Raw genomic sequence first — 22,061 nt, 5'->3', positions numbered from 1 at the left:
TGCACCAGTTCACCCTATTTTGCATCGAGTTTCATGGAGTTACGAAATGATCCCCAAATGCACCCAAACACTATACAACGCACCAGAACATGAGCTTAGGGTCCAATGGGGTGGATTGGGAGCATTCGTTGTGAAAATCCGGACGTGACTTCGTGGCACGAACTTTTGCTTTAATTGCACCAGTTCAGTCTATTTGCATGAGTTTCATGCAGTTACGAAACGATCCCAAATGCACCCAAACACTATGCAACTCACCATAACATGAGTTTAGGGTCCAATGGGGTGGATTGGGTGCATTCGTAGAGAAAAATCCCGTCATGACTTCATGGCAAGAGCTTTCGCATTAATTGCACCTATTCATGCTGTTACGAAATGATCCCAAATGTAACCAAACATTATGCAACGCACCAAAACATGAGTTTAGGGTCCAATGGCATTGATTGGGTGCGTTCGTTGCGAAAAATCCCAACGTGACTTCGTGGCACGAACGTTTGCATTAATTGCACCAGTTCACCCTGTTTTGCATCGAGTTTCAAGCAGTTACGAAACGATCCCAAATGTACCCAAACACTATACAACGCACCTAAACATGAGTTTACGGTCCAATGTGGCGGATTGGGTGCGTTCGTTGCGAAAAATCCCGGCGTGACTTCGTGGCATGTATTTTTGCATTAATTGCACCAGTTCACACTATTTTGCACCGAGTTTCATGCAGTTACGAAATGATCCCAATTGCACTCAAACACTATGCAACGCACCAAAATATGAGTTTAGGGTCCAATGGGGTGGATTGGGTGCGTTTGTTGTGAAAAATCCGGACGTGGATATGTGGCACGAACTTTTGCATTAATTGCACCAGTTCACACCATTTTTAACCGAGTTTCATGCAGTTACGAAATGATAACAGATGAACCCAAACACTATGAAACTTACCGAAACATGAGTTTAGGGTCCATTGGGGTGGATTGGGTGCGTTCGTTGCGAAAAATCCCAACGTGACTTCGTGGCACGAACTTTTGCATTAATTGCACCAGTTCACTCTGTTTTGCATCGAGTTTCATTCAGTTACGAAACGATCCCAAATGCACCCAAACACTATGCAACGCACCAAAACATGACTTTAGGGTCCAATGGAGTGGATTGGGTGCATTCGTTGCGAAAAATCCCGACGTGACTTTGTGGCACATATTTTTGCATTAATTGCACCAGTTCACTCTGTTTTGCATCGAGTTTCATGCAGTTACGAAACGATCCCAAATGCACCCAAACACTATGCAACACACCAAAACATGAGTTTACGGTCCAATGGGGCGGATTGGGTGCGTTCGTTGCGAAAAATCCCGATGTGACTTTATGGCACGAACTTTTGTATTAATTGCACCAGTTCACCCCGTTTGCACCAAGTTTCATGTAGTTACGAAACATTAACAAATGCACTCAAACAAAATACTACATACCGAAACATGAGTTTAGGGTCCAATGGAGTGGATTGGATGCGTTCGTTGCGAAAAATCCGGACGTGACTTCGTGGCACGAACTTTTGCATTAATTCAATAGTTCACACCGTTTTGCACCAAGTTTCATGCAGGTACGAAACCATAACAAATGCACCCGAACACTATGAAACTTATGAAAACATGAGTTTAGGGTCCAATGGAGTGGATTGGGTGCGTTCATTGCAAAAAATCCCGACGTGACTTCGTTGCATGAACTTTTGCATTAATTGCACCAGTTCACCCTGTTTTGCATCGAGTTTCATGCAGTTATGAAACGATAACAAATGCACCCAAACACTATGCAACGCACCAAAACATGAGTTTAGGGTCCAATGGAGTGGATTGGGTGCATTTATTACGAAAAATCCCGACGTGACTTCGTGGCACGAGCTTCTGCATTAATTGCACCAGTTCACACTGTTTTGCACCAAGTTTGCAGTTTCGAAACGATCCCAAATGCACCCAAACACTATGCAATGCACCAAAACATGAGTTTAGGGTCCAATGGAGCGGATTGGGTGCGTTTATTGCAAAAAATCCCGACGTGACTTCGTGGCACGAGCTTGTGCATTAATTGCACCAGTTCACACTGTTTTGCACCAAGTTTGCAGTTACGAAATGATCCCAAATGCACCCAAACACTATGCAATGCACCAAAACATGAGTTTAGGGTCCAATGGTGTGGATTGGGTGCATTCGTCTAGAAAAATCCCGGTGTGACTTCGTGGCATGAACTTTTGCATTAATTGCACCAGTTCACACCATTTTGCACCGAGTTTCATGCAGTTACGAAATGATAACAGATGAACCCAAACACTATGAAACTTACCAAAACATGAGTTTAGGGTCTAATGGGGTGGACTGGGTGTGTTGGTTGCCAAAAATCCCGACGTGACTTCGTGGTACGAACTTTTGCATAATTGCACCAGTTCACCCTATTTTGCATCGAGTTTCGTGGAGTTACGAAATGATCCCAAATGCACCCAAACACTATACAACGCACCAGAACATGAGCTTAGGGTCCAATGGGGTGGATAGGGTGCATTCGTTGTGACAAATCCCGACGTGACTTCGTGGCATGAACTTTTGCTTTAATTGCACCAGTTCACTCTATTTTGCATCGAGTTTCATGCAGTTACGAAACGATCCCAAATGCACCCAAACACTATGCAACGCACCATAACATGAGTTTAAGGTCCAATAGGGAGAATTGGGTGCGTTCGTAGAGAAAAATCCCGTCATGACTTCGTGGCAAGAGCTTTCGCAATAATTGCACCTATTCACCCTGTTTGGCATCGAGTTTCATGCGGTTACGAAACGATCACAAATGTAACCAAACACTATGCAATGCACCAAAACAAGAGTTTAGGGTCCAATGGCATTGATTGGGTGCGTTCGTTGAGAAAAATCCCGTCGTGACTTCGTGGCACGAGCTTGTGCATTAATTGCACCAGTTCACACTATTTTGCACCGAGTTTCATGCAGTTACGAAATGATCCCAAATGCACTCAAACACTATGCAATGCACCAAAACATGAGTTTAGAGTCCAATGGAGTGGATTGGGTGCGTTTATTGCGAAAAATCCCGACGTGACTTCGTGGCACGAGCTTGTGCATTAATTGCACCAGTTCACACTATTTTGCACCGAGTTTCATGCAGTTACGAAATGATCCCAATTGCACTCAAACACTATGCAACGCACCAAAACATGAGTTTAGGGTCCAATGGGGTGGATTGGGTGCGTTTGTTGTGAAAAATCCGGACGTGGATATGTGGCACGAACTTTTGCATTAATTGCACCAGTACACACCATTTTTAACCGAGTTTCATGCAGTTACGAAACGATAACAGATGAACCCAAACACTATGAAACTTACCGAAACATGAGTTTAGGGTCCATTGGGGTGGATTGGGTGCGTTCGTTGCGAAAAAAACCCGAGGTGACTTCGTGGCACGAACTTTTGCATTAATTGCACCAGTTCACTCTGTTTTGCATCGAGTTTCATGCAGTTACGAAACGATTCCAAATGCACCCAAACACTATGCAACGCACCAAAACATGACTTTAGGGTCCAATGGAGTGGATTGGGTGCATTCGTTGAGAAAAATCCCGACGTGACTTCGTGGCACATATTTTTGCATTAATTGCACCAGTTCACTCTGTTTTGCACCGAGTTTCATGCAGTTACGAAACGATCCCAAATGTACCCAAACACTATGCAACTCACTAAAACATGAGTTTAGGGACGAATGGTGTGGATTGGGTGCGTTCGTTGTGAAAAATCCCGACGTGACTTCGTGGCACGAACTTTTGCATTAATTGCACCAGTTCACCCTGTTTTGCATCGAGTTTCGTGCAGTTACGAAACGATCGCAAATGCACCCAAACACTATGCAACACACCAAAACATGAGTTTACGGTCCAATGGGGCGGATTGGGTGCGTTCGTTGCGAAAAATCCCGATGTAACTTTATGGCACGAACTTTTGTATTAATTGCACCAGTTCACCCCGTTTTGCACCGAGTTTCATGTAGTTACGAAACGTTAACAAATGCACTCAAACACAATACTACGTACCGAAACATGAGTTTAGGGTCCAATGGAGTGGATTGGATGCGTTCGTTGCGAAAAATCCGGACGTGACTTCGTGGCACGAACTTTTGCATTAATTGCAACAGTTCACACCGTTTTGCACCAAGTTTCATTGAGGTATGAAACCATAACAAATGCACCCGAACACTATGAAACTTATGAAAACAAGAGTTTAGGGTCCAATGAGGTGGATTGGGTGTGTTCATTGCAAAAAATCCCGACGTGACTTCGGGGCATGAACTTTGCATTAATTGCACCAGTTCACCCTGTTTTGCATCGAGTTTCATGCAGTTATGAAACGATAACAAATGCACCCAAACACTATGCAACGCACCAAAACATGAGTTTAGGGTCCAATTGAGTGGATTGGGTGTGTTTATTGCGAAAAATCCCGACGTGACTTCGTGGCACGAGCTTGTGCATTAATTGCACCAGTTCACACTATTTTGCACCAAGTTTGCAGTTAAAAAATGATCCCAAATGCACCCAAACACTATGCAACGCACCAAAACATGACTTTAGGGTCCAATGGAGTGGATTGGGTGCATTCGTTGAGAAAAATCCCGACGTGACTTCGTGGCACATATTTTTGCATTAATTGCACCAGTTCACTCTGTTTTGCACCGAGTTTCATGCAGTTACGAAACGATCCCAAATGTACCCAAACACTATGCAACTCACTAAAACATGAGTTTAGGGTCGAATGGTGTGGATTGGGTGCGTTCGTTGTGAAAAATCCCGACGTGACTTCGTGGCACGAACTTTTGCATTAATTGCACCAGTTCACCCTGTTTTGCATCGAGTTTCATGCAGTTACGAAACGATCGCAAATGCACCCAAACACTATGCAACACACCAAAACATGAGTTTACGGTCCAATGGGGCGGATTGGGTGCGTTCGTTGCGAAAAATCCCGATGTAACTTTATGGCACGAACTTTTGTATTAATTGCACCAGTTCACCCCGTTTTGCACCGAGTTTCATGTAGTTACGAAACGTTAACAAATGCACTCAAACACAATACTACGTACCGAAACATGAGTTTAGGGTCCAATGGAGTGGATTGGATGCGTTCGTTGCGAAAAATCCGGACGTGACTTCGTGGCACGAACTTTTGCATTAATTGCAACAGTTCACACCATTTTGCACCAAGTTTCATTGAGGTATGAAACCATAACAAATGCACCCAAACACTATGAAACTTATGAAAACATGAGTTTAGGGTCCAATGAGGTGGATTGGGTGTGTTCATTGCAAAAAATCCCGACGTGACTTCGGGGCATGAACTTTGCATTAATTGCACCAGTTCTCCTGTTTTGCATCGAGTCTCATGCAGTTATGAAACGATAACAAATGCACCCAAACACTATGCAACGCACCAAAACATGAGTTTAGGGTCCAATTGAGTGGATTGGGTGTGTTTATTGCGAAAAATCCCGACGTGACTTCGTGGCACGAGCTTGTGCATTAATTGCACCAGTTCACACTATTTTGCACCAAGTTTGCAGTTAAAAAATGATCCCAAATGCACCCAAACACTATGCAATGCACCAAAACATGAGTTTAGGGTCCAATGGTGTGGATTGGGTGCATTCGTCTAGTAAAATCCCGGCGTGACTTCGTGGCATGAACTTTTGCATTAATTGCACCAGTTCACACCATTTTGCACTGAGTTTCATGCAGTTACGAAATGGTAACAGATGAAGCCAAACACTATGAAACTTACCAAAACATGAGTTTAGGGTCTAATGGGGTGGACTGGGTGTGTTCGTTGCGAAAAATCCCGACGTGACTTCGTGGCACGAACTTTTGCATAATTGCACCAGTTCACCATATTTTGCATCGAGTTTCATGAAGTTACGAAATGATCCCAAATGCACCCAAACACTATACAACGCACCAGAACATGAGCTTAGGGTCCAATGGGGTGGATTGAGTTCATTCGTTGCGAAAAATCCCGACGTGACTTCGTGGCACGAACTTTTGCTTTAATTGCACCAGTTCACTCTATTTTGCATCGAGTTTCATGCAGTTATGAAACGATCCCAAATGCACCCAAACACTATGCAACGCACCATAACATGAGTTTAGGGTCCAATGGGGTGGATTGGGTGCATTCGTAGAGAAAAATCCCGTCATGACTTCATGGCAAGAGCTTTCACATTAATTGCACCTATTCACCCTGTTTGGCATCGAGTTTCATGTGGTTACGAAACGATCCCAAATGTAACCAAACACTATGCAATGCACCAAAACATGAGTTTAGGGTCCAATGGCATTGATTGGGTGCGTTCGTTGCAAAAAATCCCAACGTGACTTCGTGTCACGAACTTTTGCATTAATTGCACCAGTTCAGCCTGTTTTGCATCGAGTTTCAAGGAGTTACGAAACGATCCCAAATGCACCCAAACACTATACAACGCACCAAAACATGAGTTTACGGTCCAATGTGGCGGATTGGTTGAGTTCGTTGCGAAAAATCCCGGCGTGACTTCGTGGTATGTATTTTTGCATTAATTGCACCAGTTCACACTATTTTGCACCGTGTTTCATGCAGTTACGAAATGATCCCAAATGCACTCAAACACTATGCAACGCACCAAAACATGAGTTTAGGGTCCAATGGGGTGGATTGGGTGCGTTTGTTGTGAAAAATCCGGACGTGGATATGTGGCACGAACTTTTACATTAATTGCACCATTTCACACCGTTTTTAACCGAGTTTCATGCAGTTACGAAACGATAACAGATGAACCCAAACACTATGAAACTTACCGAAACATGAGTTTAGGGTCCAATGGGGTGGATTGGGTGCGTTCGTTGCGAAAAATCCCAACGTGACTTCGTGGCACGAACTTTTGCATTAATTGCACCAGTTCACTCTGTTTTGCATCGAGTTTCATGCAGTTACGAAATGATAACAGATGAACCCAAACACTATGAAACTTACCAAAACATGAGTCGCAACAAATCCGGACATGGCTTCGTGGCACGAACTTTTGCATTAATTGCAACAGTTCACACCGTTTTGCATGGAGTTTCATGCAGTTACGAAACGATAAGAAATGCACCCAAACATTATGCAACGCACCAAAACATGAGTTTAGGGTAAAATGGGGTTCATTGGGTGCGTTCGTTGCGAAAAATCCGGACGTGACTTCGTGGCACGAACTTTTGCATTAATTGCACCAGTGCACCCTATTTTGCATCGAGTTTCATGCAGTTACTAAACGATCCCAAATGCACCCAAACACAATGCAACACAACAAAACATGAGTTTACGGTCCAATGGGGCGGATTGGGTGCATTCGTTGAGAGAAATCCCGATGTGACTTTTATGTAACGAACTTTTGTATTAATTGCACCAGTTCTCCCCGTTTTGCACCGAGTTTCATGTAGTTACGAAACGTTAACAAATGCACTCAAACACAATACTACGTACCGAAACATGAGTTTAGGGTCCAATGGAGTGGATTGGATGCGTTCGTTGCGAAAAATCCGGACGTGACTTTGTGGCATGAACTTTTGCATTAATTGCACCAGTTCACCCCGTTTTGCATCAAGTTTCATGCAGTTACGAAACGATAAGAAATGCACCCAAACACTATGCAACGCACCAAAACATGAGCTTAGGGTCCAATAGGGTGGATTGGGTGCATTCGTTGTGAAAAATCCCGACGTGACTTCATGGCACGTACTTTTGCCTTAAGTGCACCAGTTCACACTGTTTTGCACCGAGTTTCATGCAGTTACGAAACGATCCCAAATGTACCCAAACACTATGCAACGCACCAAAACATGAGTTTAGGGTCCAATTGTGTTGATTGGGTGCATTCGTTGCGAAAAATCCGGACGTGACTTCGTAGCACGAACTTTTGCATTAATTGCACCAGTTCACCCTATTTTGCATCGAGTTTCAAGCAGTTACGAAACGATAACAAATGCACCCAAACACTATGCAACACACCAAAACACGAGTTTAGGGTCTAATGGAGTGGATAGGGTGCGTTCGTTGCGAAAAATCCCGACCTGACTTCGTGGCACGGGCTTGTGCCTTAATTGCACCAGTTCACACTGTTTTGCACAGAGTTTGCAGTTACGAAATGATTCCAAATTCACCCAAACAATATGCAACACACCAAAACATGAGTTTAGGGTCCAATGGGGCGGATTGGGTACATTTGTTGCAAAAAATCCCGACATGACTTCGTGGCACGAACTTATGCATTAATTGGACCAGTTCACCATATTTTGCATCGAGTTTCATGAAGTTACGAAATGATCCCAAATGCACCCAAACACTATACAACGCACCAGAACATGAGCTTAGGGTCCAATGGGGTGGATTGGGTTCATTCGTTGCGAAAAATCCCGACGTGACTTCGTGGCACGAACTTTTGCTTTAATTGCACCAGTTCACTCTATTTTGCATCGAGTTTCATGCAGTTACGAAACGATCCCAAATGCACCCAAATACTATGCAACGCACCATAACATGAGTTTAGGGTCCAATGGGGTGGATTGGGTGCATTCGTAGAGAAAAATCCCGTCATGACTTCATGGCAAGAGCTTTCACATTAATTGCACCTATTCACCCTGTTTGGCATCGAGTTTCATGTGGTTACGAAACGATCCCAAATGTAACCAAACACTATGCAATGCACCAAAACATGAGTTTAGGGTCCAATGGCATTGATTGGGTGCGTTCGTTGCAAAAAATCCCAACGTGACTTCGTGTCACGAACTTTTGCATTAATTGCACCAGTTCAGCCTGTTTTGCATTGAGTTTCAAGGAGTTACGAAACGATCCCAAATGCACCCAAACACTATACAACGCACCAAAACATGAGTTTACGGTCCAATGTGGCAGATTGGTTGAGTTCGTTGCGAAAAATCCCGGCGTGACTTCGTGGTATGTATTTTTGCATTAATTGCACCAGTTCACACTATTTTGCACCGTGTTTCATGCAGTTACGAAATGATCCCAAATGCACTCAAACACTATGCAACGCACCAAAACATGAGTTTAGGGTCCAATGGGGTGGATTGGGTGCGTTTGTTGTGAAAAATCCGGACGTGGATATGTGGCACGAACTTTTACATTAATTGCACCATTTCACACCGTTTTTAACCGAGTTTCATGCAGTTACGAAACGATAACAGATGAACCCAAACACTATGAAACTTACCGAAACATGAGTTTAGGGTCCAATGGGGTGGATTGGGTGCGTTCGTTGCGAAAAATCCCAACGTGACTTCGTGGCACGAACTTTTGCATTAATTGCACCAGTTCACTCTGTTTTGCATCGAGTTTCATGCAGTTACGAAATGATAACAGATGAACCCAAACACTATGAAACTTACCAAAACATGAGTCGCAACAAATCCGGACGTGGCTTCGTGGCACGAACTTTTGCATTAATTGCAACAGTTCACACCGTTTTGCATGGAGTTTCATGCAGTTACGAAACGATAAGAAATGCACCCAAACATTATGCAACGCACCAAAACATGAGTTTAGGGTAAAATGGGGTTCATTGGGTGCGTTCGTTGCGAAAAATCCGGACGTGACTTCGTGGCACGAACTTTTGCATTAATTGCACCAGTGCACCCTGTTTTGCATCGAGTTTCATGCAGTTACTAAACGATCCCAAATGCACCCAAACACAATGCAACACAACAAAACATGAGTTTACGGTCCAATGGGGCGGATTGGGTGCGTTCGTTGAGAGAAATCCCGATGTGACTTTTATGTAACGAACTTTTGTATTAATTGCACCAGTTCTCCCCGTTTTGCACCGAGTTTCATGTAGTTACGAAACGTTAACAAATGCACTCAAACACAATACTACGTACCGAAACATGAGTTTAGGGTCCAATGGAGTGGATTGGATGCGTTCGTTGCGAAAAATCCGGACGTGACTTCGTGGCAGGAACTTTTGCATTAATTGCAACAGTTCACAACATTTTGCACCAAGTTTCATGCAGTTACAAAACCATAACAAATGCACCCGAACACTATGAAACTTATGAAAACATGAGTTTAGGGTCCAATGCGGTGGATTGGGTGCGTTCATTGCAAAAAATCCCGACATGACTTCGTGGCATGAACTTTTGCATTAATTGCACCAGTTCACCCCGTTTTGCATCGAGTTTCATGCAGTTACGAAATGATAAGAAATGCACCCAAACACTATGCAACGCACCAAAACATGAGTTTAGGGTCCAATGGGATCGATTGTGTGCATTCATTGCGAAAAATCCCGACGTGACTTCGTGGCATGAATTTTTGTATTAATGCACCAGTTCACCCCGTTTTGCATCGAGTTTCGTGCAGTTACGAAATGATAACAAATGCACCCAAACACTATGCAATGCACCAAAACATGAGTTTAGGGTCCAATGGAGTGGATTGGGTGAGTTCATTGCAAAAAATTCCGACGTGACTTTGTGGCACGAGCATGTGCATTAACTGCGGCAGTTCACACTGTTTTGCACCAAGTTTGCAGTTATGAAACGATCGCAAATGCACCCAAACACTATGTAACGCACGAAAACATGAGGTTAGGGTCCAATGGGGTTGATTGGGTGCGTTCGTTGCGAAAAATCTCGACGTGACTTTACGGCACGAACTTTTGTATTAATTGCACCAGTTCACCCCGTTTTGCACCGAGTTTCATGTAGTTACGAAACATTAACAAATGCACTCAAACACAATACTATGTACTTACATGAGTTTAGGGTCCAATGGAGTGGATTGGATGCATTCGTTGCAAAAAAATCCGGACATGACTTCGTGGCACGAACTTTTGCATTAATTGCAACAGTTCACACCGTTTGCACCAAGTTTCATGCAGTTACGAAACCATAACAAATGCACCCGATCACTATGAAACTTATGAAAACATGAGTTTAGTGTCCAATGGGGTGGATTGGGTGCGTTCATTGCAAAAAATCCCGACGTGACTTCGTGGCAGGAACTTTTGCATTAATTGCACCAGTTCACCCCGTTTTGCATCAAGTTTCATGCAGTTACGAAACGATAAGAAATGCACCCAAACACTATGCAACGCACCAAAACATGAGCTTAGGGTCCAATAGGGTGGATTGGGTGCATTCGTTGCGAAAAATCCCGACGTGACTTCATGGCACGTACTTTTGCCTTAAGTGCACCAGTTCACACTGTTTTGCACCGAGTTTCATGCAGTTACGAAACGATCCCAAATGTACCCAAACACTATGCAACGCACCAAAACATGAGTTTAGGGTCCAATTGTGTTGATTGGGTGCATTCGTTGCGAAAAATCCGGACGTGACTTCGTAGCACGAACTTTTGCATTAATTGCACTAGTTCACCCTGTTTTGCTTCGAGTTTCATGCAGTTACGAATGGATCCCAAATGCACCCAAACACTATGCAACACACCAAAACATTAGTTTACGGTCCAATGTGGTGGATTGGGTGCGTTCGTTGAGAAAAATCCCGATGTGTCTTTTATGGCACGAACTTTTGTATTAATTGCACCAGTTCACCCGTTTTGCACCGAGTTTCATGTAGATACGAAACGTTAACAAATGCACTCAAACACAATACTACGTACCAAAACATGAGTTTAGGGTCCAATAGAGTGGATTGGATGCGTTCGTTGCGAAAAATCCGGACGTGACTTTGTGGCACGAACTTTTCCATTAATTGCAACAGTTCACATCGTTTTGCGCCAAGTTTCATGCTGTTACGAAACCATAACAAATGCACCCGAACACTATGAAACTTATGATAACAAGAGTTTAGGGTCCAATGGGGTGGATTGGGTGTGTTCATTGCAAAAAATCCCGACGTGACTTCGTGGCATGAACTTTTGCATTAATTGCACCAGTTCACCCCATTTTGAATCGAGTTTCATGCAGTTACGAAATGATAAGAAATGCACCCAAACACTATGCAACGCACCAAAACATGAGTTTAGGGTCCAATGGGGTCGATTGGGTGCGTTCGTTGCAAAAAATCCCGACGTTACTTCGTGGCTTGAACTTTTGCATTAATTGCACCAGTTCACCCCATTTGCATCAAGTTTCGTGCAGTTACGAAATGATAACAAATGCACCCAAACACTATGCAACGCACCAAAATATGTGTTTAGGGTCCAATGGAGTGGATTGGGTGAGTTCATTGCGAAACATCCCGACGTGACTTTGTGGCACGAGCTTGTGCATTAATTGCACCAGTTCACATTGTTTTGCACCAAGTTTGCCGTTACGAAACGATCCCAAATGCACCCAAACACTATGCAATGCACCAAAACATGAGTTTAGGGTCCAATGGGGTGGATTGGGTTCGTTCGTTGCGAGAAATCCCGACATGACTTCGTGGCATGAACTTTTTTGCATTAATTGCACTAGTTCACACCATTTTGCACCGAGTTTCATGCAGTTATGACAGATCCCAAATGCACCCAAACACTATACAATGCACCAGAACATGAGTTTAGGGTCCAATGGGGTGGATTGGGTGCGTTCGTTGCGAAAAATCCCGACATGACTTCGTGGCACGAACTTTTGCTTTAATTGCACCAGTTCACTCTGTTTTGCATCGAGTTTCATGCAGTTACGAAACGTTCCCAAATGCACCCAAACACTATGCAACGCACCATAACATGAGTTTAGGGTCCAATGGGGTGGATTGGGTGCGTTCGTTGCGAAAAATCCCAACGTGACTTTGTGGCACGATCTTTTGCATTAATTGCACCAGTTCACTCTGTTTTGCACCGAGTTTCATGCAGTTATGAAACGATCCCAAATGCACCCAAACACTATGCAACGCACCATAACATGAGTTTAGGGTCCAATGGTGTGGATTGGGTGCGTTCGTTGCGAAAAATCCCAACGTGACTTCGTGGCACGATCTTTTGCATTAATTGCACCAGTTCACTCTGTTTTGCATCAAGTTTCATGCAGTTACGAAACGATCCCAAATGCACCCAAACACTATGCAACGCACCAAAGCATGAGTTTAGGTTCCAATGAAGTGGATTGGGTGCATTCGTTGCGAAAAATCCCAACGTGACTTCGTGGCACATATTTTTGAATTAGTTGCACCAGTTCACTCTGTTTTGCACCGAGTTTCATGCAGTTACGAAATGATCCCAAATGCACCCAAACACTATTCAACTCACCAAAACATGAGTTTAGGGTCGAATGGTGTGGATTGGGTGCATTCGTTGCGAAAAATCCCGACGTGACTTCGTGGCACGTATTTTTGCATTAATTGCACCAGTTCACTCTGTTTTGCACCGAGTTTCATGCAGTTACGAAATGATCCCAAATGCACCCAAACACTATGCAACACAGCAAAACATGAGTTTAGGGTCGAATGGTGTGGATTGGGTGCATTCGTTGCGAAAAATCCCGACGTGACTTCGTGGCACGTATTTTTGCATTAATTGCACCAGTTCACTCTGTTTTGCAACGAGTTTCATGCAGTTACGAAATGATCCCAAATGCACCCAAACACTATGCAACACAACAAAACATGAGTTTAGGGTCCAATGGGGTGGATTGGGTGCATTCGTTGCGAAAAATCCGGACGTGGCATCGTGGCACGAACATTTGCATTAATTGCACTAGTTCACACTATTTTGCACCGAGTTTCATGCATTTACAAAATGATAACAGATGAACCCAAACACTATGAAACTTACCAAAACATGAGTTTAGGGTCCAATGGGGTGGATTGGGTGTGTTCGTTGCGAAAAATCCCAACGTGACTTCGTGGCATGAACTTTTGCATTAATTGCACCAATTCACTCTGTTTTGCATCGAGTTTCACGCAGTTGCGAAATGATCCCAAATGCACCCAGACACTATGCAACGCACCAAAACATGAGTTTAGGGTCCAATGGAGTGGATTGGGTGCATTCGTTGCGAAAAATCCCGACGTGACTTCGTGGCACATATTTTTGCATTAATTGTACCAGTTCACTCTGTTTTGCACCGAGTTTCATGCAGTTATGAAATGATCCCAAATGCACCCAAACACTATGCAACTCACCAAAACATGAGTTTAGGGTCGAATGGTGTGGATTGGGTGCATTCGTTGCGAAAAATCCCGACGTGACTTCGTGGCACGTATTTTTGCATTAATTGCACCAGTTCACTCTGTTTTGCACCGAGTTTCATGCAGTTACGAAACGATCCCAAATGCACCCAAACACTATGCAACACAGCAAAACATGAGTTTAGGGTCCAATGGGGTGGATTGGGTGCGTTCGTTGCGAAAAATCCGGACATGCCTTCGTGGAACGAAAATTTGCATTAATTGCACCAGTTCACACTATTTTGCACCGAGTTCCACGCAGTTTCGAAACGATAACAGATGAACCCAAACACTATGAAACTTACCAAAACATGAGTTTAGGGTCCAATGGGGTGGATTGGGTGTGTTCGTTGTGAAAAATCCCAACGTGACTTCGTGGCACGAACTTTTGCATTAATTGCACCAATGCACAATGTTTTGCATCGAGTTTCAAGCAGTTACGAAACGATCCCAGATGCAACCAAACACTATGCAACGCACCAAAACATGAGTTTGGGGTCCAATGGAGTGGATTGGGTGCATTCGTTACGAAAAATCCCGACGTGAATACGTGGCACATATTTTTGCATTAATTGCACCAGTTCACTCTGTTTTGCACCGAGTTTCATGCAGTTACGAAACGATCCCAAATGCACCCAAACATTATGCAACTCACCAAAACATGAGTTTAGGGTCAAAAGGAGTGGACTGGGTGCGTTCATTGCGAAAAATTCCGACGTGACTTCGTGGCTTGAACTTTTGCATTAATTGCACCAGTTCACCCCGTTTTGCATCGAGTTTCGTGCAGTTACGAAACGATAACAAATGCACCCAAACACTATGCAACGCACGAAAATATGAGTTTAGGGTCCAATGGAGTGGATTGGGTGAGTTCATTGCGAAACATCCCGATGTGACTTTGTGGCATGAGCTTGTGCATTAATTGCACCAGTTCACATTGTTTTGCACCAAGTTTGCCGTTACGAAACGATCCCAAATGCACCCAAACACTATGCAATGCACCAAAACATGAGTTTAGGGTCCAATGGGGTGGATTGGGTGCGTTCGTTGCGAAAAATTCCAACGTGACTTCGTGGCACGTTCTTTTGCATTAATTACACCAGTTCACTCTGTTTTGCATCAAGTTTCATGCAGTTACGAAACGATCCCAAATGCACCCAAACACTATGCAACGCACCAAAACATGAGTTTGGGTTCCAATGAAGTGGATTGGGTGCATTCATTGCGAAAAATCCCAACGTGACTTCGTGGCACATATTTTTGAATTAATTGCACCAGTTTACTCTGTTTTGCACCGAGTTTCATGCAGTTACGAAATGATCCCAAATGCACCCAAACACTATTCAACTCACCAAAACATGAGTTTAGGGTGGAATGGTGTGGATTGGGTGCATTCGTTGCGAAAAATCCCGACGTGACTTCGTGGCACGTATTTTTGCATTAATTGCACCAGTTCACTCTGTTTTGCACCGAGTTTCATGCAGTTACGAAATGATCCCAAATGCACCCAAACACTATGCAACACAGCAAAACATGAGTTTAGGGTCGAATGGTGTGGATTGGGTGCATTCGTTGCGAAAAATCCCGACGTGACTTCGTGGCACGTATTTTTGCATTAATTGCACCAGTTCACTCTGTTTTGCACCGAGTTTCATGCAGTTACGAAATGATCCCAAATGCACCCAAACACTATGCAACACAACAAAACATGAGTTTAGGGTCCAATGGGATGGATTGGGTGCATTCGTTGCGAAAAATCCGGACGTGGCTTCGTGGCACGAACATTTGCATTAATTGCACTAGTTCACACTATTTTGCACCGAGTTTCATGCATTTACAAAATGATAACAGATGAACCCAAACACTATGAAACTTACCAAAACATGAGTTTAGGATCCAATGGGGTGGATTGGGTGTGTTCGTTGCGTAAAATCCCAACGTGACTTCATGGCACGAACTTTTGCATTAATTGCACCAATTCACTCTGTTTTGCATCGAGTTTCACGCAGTTGCGAAATGATCCCAAATGCACCCAGACACTATGCAACGCACCAAAACATGAGTTTAGGGTCGAATGGTGTGGATTGGGTGCATTCGTTGCGAAAAATCCCGACGTGACTTCGTGGCACGTATTTTTGCATTAATTGCACCAGTTCACTCTGTTTTGCACCGAGTTTCATGCAGTTACGAAACGATCCCAAATGCACCCAAACACTATGATGAGGACATGACCAATACGCATATGACCAAGGCCCAAGCGAAGATAGAGTTCAAAGCCCACTCCACATTGAAGTCCGATTTATTCGCGAGTCCAGTTCGGACTGCAGGAGAAGACCTCACGAAAACGGACGCCCAGGCCACATACGGGCTCCGTTTTGGGCGTTCTATATATCGTTGGAAAGATAAGGAGATAAGATTTCCAACCCAACTGATCCCATATAAAAATTGGCTCGGAGTCGACAGGAATCGTCAAAACAACATGACGACCAGAATCTGCTTGGATGCAGCGACGCCAGTTTTTGGGCCCGAAGGCCTTGTACTCCCTAGGGTTGCCCGGCCACCCCCTTGGCCGCCCCCTAGCCTATCTCTTATATATACACAGCAGCCGCCATTAGGTTACTTGGGTTTTGCTTAGATTATTCTGTCGAGAACAGTTTCGCCGCCGTGTCGGTTTGTGAGACCCCAACTTTGAAATTAATCTTTCATCTGCAGAGTCACTTCAATTGAGCTGCGTTCTTTCGAGTTCTTGCTTGTGTTTTTCGTTGCGCTTGCAGGGATTAGCCTTCTTGGTGAGGTCAACCGGGTTGTGACACGGTTGATAACCAGAGGAGTTGTGGTGCTAAGATTGCTGGATTCGGGTCTTAGGATCTGAAGCCGGATCGGTGTGTCTCGCTCCGCCTACAACGAGAGTTATCCAAAACCTGACGGAAGATCGGGAACCCACGTTCCCATTATTTGGTATTCAGAGACTCAGGTTTACTGTCAGGTTTCACATCTATCTTTAGTTTCATCAATTTCGCCATTGTCCCACAGTCCACCAAAAAGCCCTAGAAAATTTTGTGTTCGTGCTGTTTTCCCACCCCATTAGCCCTTTTAAGCCATTGCATATTTTGATATCGGAGTCCGCATCATTGAGTTTGTGTCCATAGTCATGGTCTTGTTGCTGGTTTAGATCGAGTTCTTAGATTGGTTTGAGTTTTGCATCGTGTCACCGTGTCCTTTTCCATCCCGTCATCACGTCCGGTTCGGACTTGTCTCTGTCCAGTTCGGTATTTTGTTGATATCTCTCACATACGAACTCGGATTTTTGTGTTCTAGTACTTTCTGGAAAGCTTGTGAAATTATCTACAACTTTATCAATTGTGAGAATTCCAGAAAACGTAGTTATCTGCGCCTAATCTGTATTGGAAGTCAATCTATTGGTGACCCAGAAATTTCTGAGTAGTCTGTATTTCGGGGTCAATATCTTCTACTTCCTTTATCCAAAAGAGACTTTCCATATATTGCAAAGAAAGAGAAAAGGAGGATCTACAACTTTCGTGTTGTAAGTTTTCGTGTTTGAAGTCTCTAAATTTGTCAAACAGCCTGTATAAGTTTGTGTAGCGAATCTGTAATTTACAGACAACAATTTTGTGATAGTGTGGAGTTGTCTCTTGCTCTTGTGGCACTTTTGAATAGAAAAAAAAAGAAAGAAAAAGGCAAGTGCATAAAAAAGAGCTGCACAAAAAAAGAGGAAAAAAAAATCAGAAGTGCTTGCATCCTTTTGTGTCCTTTGTGCTTGGTATATGTCGCTTGCTTGCTTGAACTAGTTCTATGAACACGTTTAGGCCAGCAACATTGATAAGTACTTTGGATATTTATTCAATTTTTGCTATCTGATTTTCAATTGTGCTAATCCTTGCTACTAAATAAAGCCCCCCCGAAGCTCCACATATTACTTCAGATCAGTACACCCAGATGATCTTGCAATCTTGGTACCACTTCCTCACAGGTATCACGAACCAGCCACCGGTTGTACCATCCTCTGCTTTGCATTGGTAAGAACACTTGTAAGAGCTTGGTAAGACGTGCGAGATTGTGTTTCCACCATCCACATCCACATATAGTAGTTGATAGGGATAACCTTTTGTGTTTTCTCTTGTCTACTTACTAACAATGTCAGGAAACACTGAGATTGCTCAGCGAGTGTTGAGTTCTCAAATGGAGAAAGTGGAGCAAAATCAATTCAACAATTTGTTCCAGACTTTCTTTGCCGTGATGGAACGACGTTGCCGAGTCATCATTGATGGTGAGACTTGCAACAACCTTGCAAGTTTAGAGCTGGTCGAGAAGCTTGGTCTGACCACAAAGCCACATCCACATCCATACTACATGCAATGGGTAAATTCTTACGATAAGTTTAAGGTAACTAAATTTGCACATATTGAATTTAGCATTGGTTTTTACAAGAGTAGTGCTGATTTTGATATAGTACCCATGCAAGCATGTCATTTATTGCTAGGAACGCCATGGATTAATATAAATGATGTGGTACATAAAAAGGTTGCAAATATATATTCTTTGAACTACAATGGAAGAAAAATTACACTTAAATCTATGACCGCAACTGAAATTTTAGAAGCTGATCTTGAAAGAGCAGAGAGAAGAAAGAATGAGCCTTTTAGAAAAGAATGGATTATTTCAGATGTTACAGTGCCTTCCTCTAAATCTGATTTTGTACAAATTAAAGATATCGCTTTGTCTTCTGTTGGACCTAATATTTTGCAGCATGTATCTAAAACAGAAGACAAGATGATAGAGAATGAACAGGTAATTGTCTCAGGTAAGAGCTCTCTTGATGTGCTGAAATTGTCCACCACTCATGCTATAATAGAGCAACATTTAGTGGACACCAAATCTGAATTGACTTTGTCACATGATAAATATTCTACTGATTTTTGTGAAAAAGAAGAGTTGTGTGATAGTTCTATGTTTATCCCTGTGCCACAACTTGTGAAGGAAACTAATCCTTTTGTTTTGAAACCAAAGACTTATGCTAAAAATAAACATTTGATTCCAATTGCTACAGAAAAGGATGAAAGGAAATTGTTGTCTTCTTTAAATACTTTGGGGTATATAGAGTTTGATACTTTGTGTGCACTTAGTAGTTTGGAGGAGAAATTTAAATGTGTTGGATTGCCATGGTTATCTCGATGTACATATCACTTTATTGGCAATTATAATTGTAAAGGAGAGTACATGGTGCATCGTGTTTATATGTGTTCAAATCTGAAATCTCCTTTTGCTATGCAACAATTTGATGAAAAAGAGGTCTATTTTAAGACTAATCCTATCACGCAGAGTTCCTCTTGTTCTTCTTTGTTTGTTTTGTCACAACAGGTTCAATTTCAAGAAGGGGAGCAACGCAGGATCATGTCAAGAATGGGAACAACTACTTCCGCAAGCATCAGCGACTTTGAGTCAAGGACGACTCAAAACCAAGAAGGGGAGAATGATGAGGACATGACCAATACGCATATGACCAAGGCCCAAGCGAAGATAGAGTTCAAAGCCCACTCCACATTGAAGTCCGATTTATTCGCGAGTCCGGTTCGGACTGCAGGAGAAGACCTCACGAAAACGGACGCCCAGGCCACATACGGGCTCCGTTTTGGGCGTTCTATATATCGTTGGAAAGATAAGGAGATAAGATTTCCAACCCAACTGATCCCATATAAAAATAGGCTCGGAGTCGACGGGAATCGTCGAAACAACATGACGACCAGAATCTGCCTGGATGCAGCGACGCCAGTTTTTTGGCCCGAAGGCCTTGTACTCCCTAGGGTTGCCCGGCCACCCCCTTGGCCGCCCCCTAGCCTATCTCTTATATATACACAGCAGCCGCCATTAGGTTACTTGGGTTTTGCTTAGATTATTCTGTCGAGAACAGTTTCGCCGCCGTGTCGGTTTGTGAGACCCCAACTTTGAAATTAATCTTTCATCTGCAGAGTCACTTCAATTGAGCTGCGTTCTTTCGAGTTCTTGCTTGTGTTTTTCGTTGCGCTTGCAGGGATTAGCCTTCTTGGTGAGGTCAACCGGGTTGTAACACGGTTGATAACCAGAGGAGTTGTGGTGCTAAGATTGCTGGATTCGGGTCTTAGGATCTGAAGCCGGATTGGTGTGTCTCGCTCCGCCTACAACGAGAGTTATCCAAAACCTGACGGAAGATCGGGAACCCACGTCCCCATTACACTATGCAACACAGCAAAACATGAGTTTAGGGTCCAATGGGGTGGATTGGGTGTGTTCGTTGCGAAAAATCCGAACATGCCTTCGTGGAACGAACATTTTCATTAATTGCACCAGTTCACACTATTTTGCACCGAGTTCCACGCAGTTTCGAAACGATAACAGATGAACCCAAACACTATGAAACTTACCAAAACATGAGTTTAGGGTCCAATGGGGTGGATTGGGTGTGTTCGTTGCGAAAAATCCCAACGTGACTTCGTGGCACGAACTTTTGCTTTATTTGCACCAATGCACAATGTTTTGCATCGAGTTTCAAGCAGTTACGAAACGATCCTAGATGCACCCAAACACTATGCAACGCACCAAAACATGAGTTTGGGGTCCAATGGAGTGGATTGGGTGCATTCGTTTCGAAAAATCCCGACGTGAATACGTGGCACATATTTTTGCATTAATTGCACCAGTTCACTCTGTTTTGCACCGAGTTTCATGCAGTTACGAAACGATCCCAAATGCACCCAAACACTATGCAAACTCACCAAAACATGAGTTTAGGGTCAAAAGGAGTGGACTGGGTGCGTTCATTGCGAAAAATTCCGACGTGACTTCGTGGCTTGAACTTTTGCATTAATTGCACCAGTGCACCCCGTTTTGCATCGAGTTTCGTGCAGTTACGAAACGATAACAAATGCACCCAAACACTATGCAACGCACCAAAATATAAGTTTAGGGTCCAATGGAGTGGATTGGGTGAGTTCATTGCGAAACATCCCGACGTGACTTTGTGGCATGAGCTTGTGCATTAATTGCACCAGTTCACATTGTTTTGCACCAAGTTTGCCGTTACGAAACGATCCCAAATGCACCCAAACACTATGCAATGCACCAAAACATAAGTTTAGGGTCCAACGGGGTGGATTGGGTTCGTTCGTTGCGAGAAATCCCGACATGACTTCGTGGCATGAACTTTTTTGCATTAATTGCATCAGTTCACACCATTTTGCACCGAGTTTCATGCAGTTACGAAATGATAACAGATGAACCCAAAACTATGAAACTTACCAAAACATGAGTTTAGGGTCTAATGGGGTGGACTGGGTGTGTTCGTTGCGAAAAATCCTGATGTGACTTCGTGGCACGAACTTTTGCATAATTGCACCAGTTCACCCTATTTTGCAGCGAGTTTCATGCAGTTATGAAACATCCCAAATGCACCCAAACACTATACAATGCACCAGAACATGAGTTTAGGGTCCAATGGGGTGGATTGGGTGCGTTCGTTGCGAAAAATCCCGACATGACTTCGTGGCATGAACTTTTGCTTTAATTGCACCAGTTCACTCTGTTTTGCATCGAGTTTCATGCAGTTACGAAACATTCCCAAATGCACCCAAACACTATGCAACGCACCATAACATGAGTTTAGGGTCCAATGGGGTGGATTGGGTGCGTTCGTTGCGAAAAATCCCAACGTGACTTCGTGGCACGATCTTTTGCATTAATTGCACCAGTTCACTCTGTTTTGCATCAAGTTTCATGCAGTTACGAAACAATCCCAAATGCACCCAAACACTATGCAACGCACCATAACATGAGTTCAGGGTCCAATGGTGTGGATTGGGTGCGTTCGTTGCGAAAAATCCCAACG

The sequence above is a fragment of the Panicum virgatum genome, chromosome 6N (genome assembly GCF_016808335.1).
Source record: "Panicum virgatum strain AP13 chromosome 6N, P.virgatum_v5, whole genome shotgun sequence".
NCBI classification, from domain to species: domain Eukaryota; kingdom Viridiplantae; phylum Streptophyta; class Magnoliopsida; order Poales; family Poaceae; genus Panicum; species Panicum virgatum.
This window is presented reverse-complemented; position numbering follows the sequence as displayed.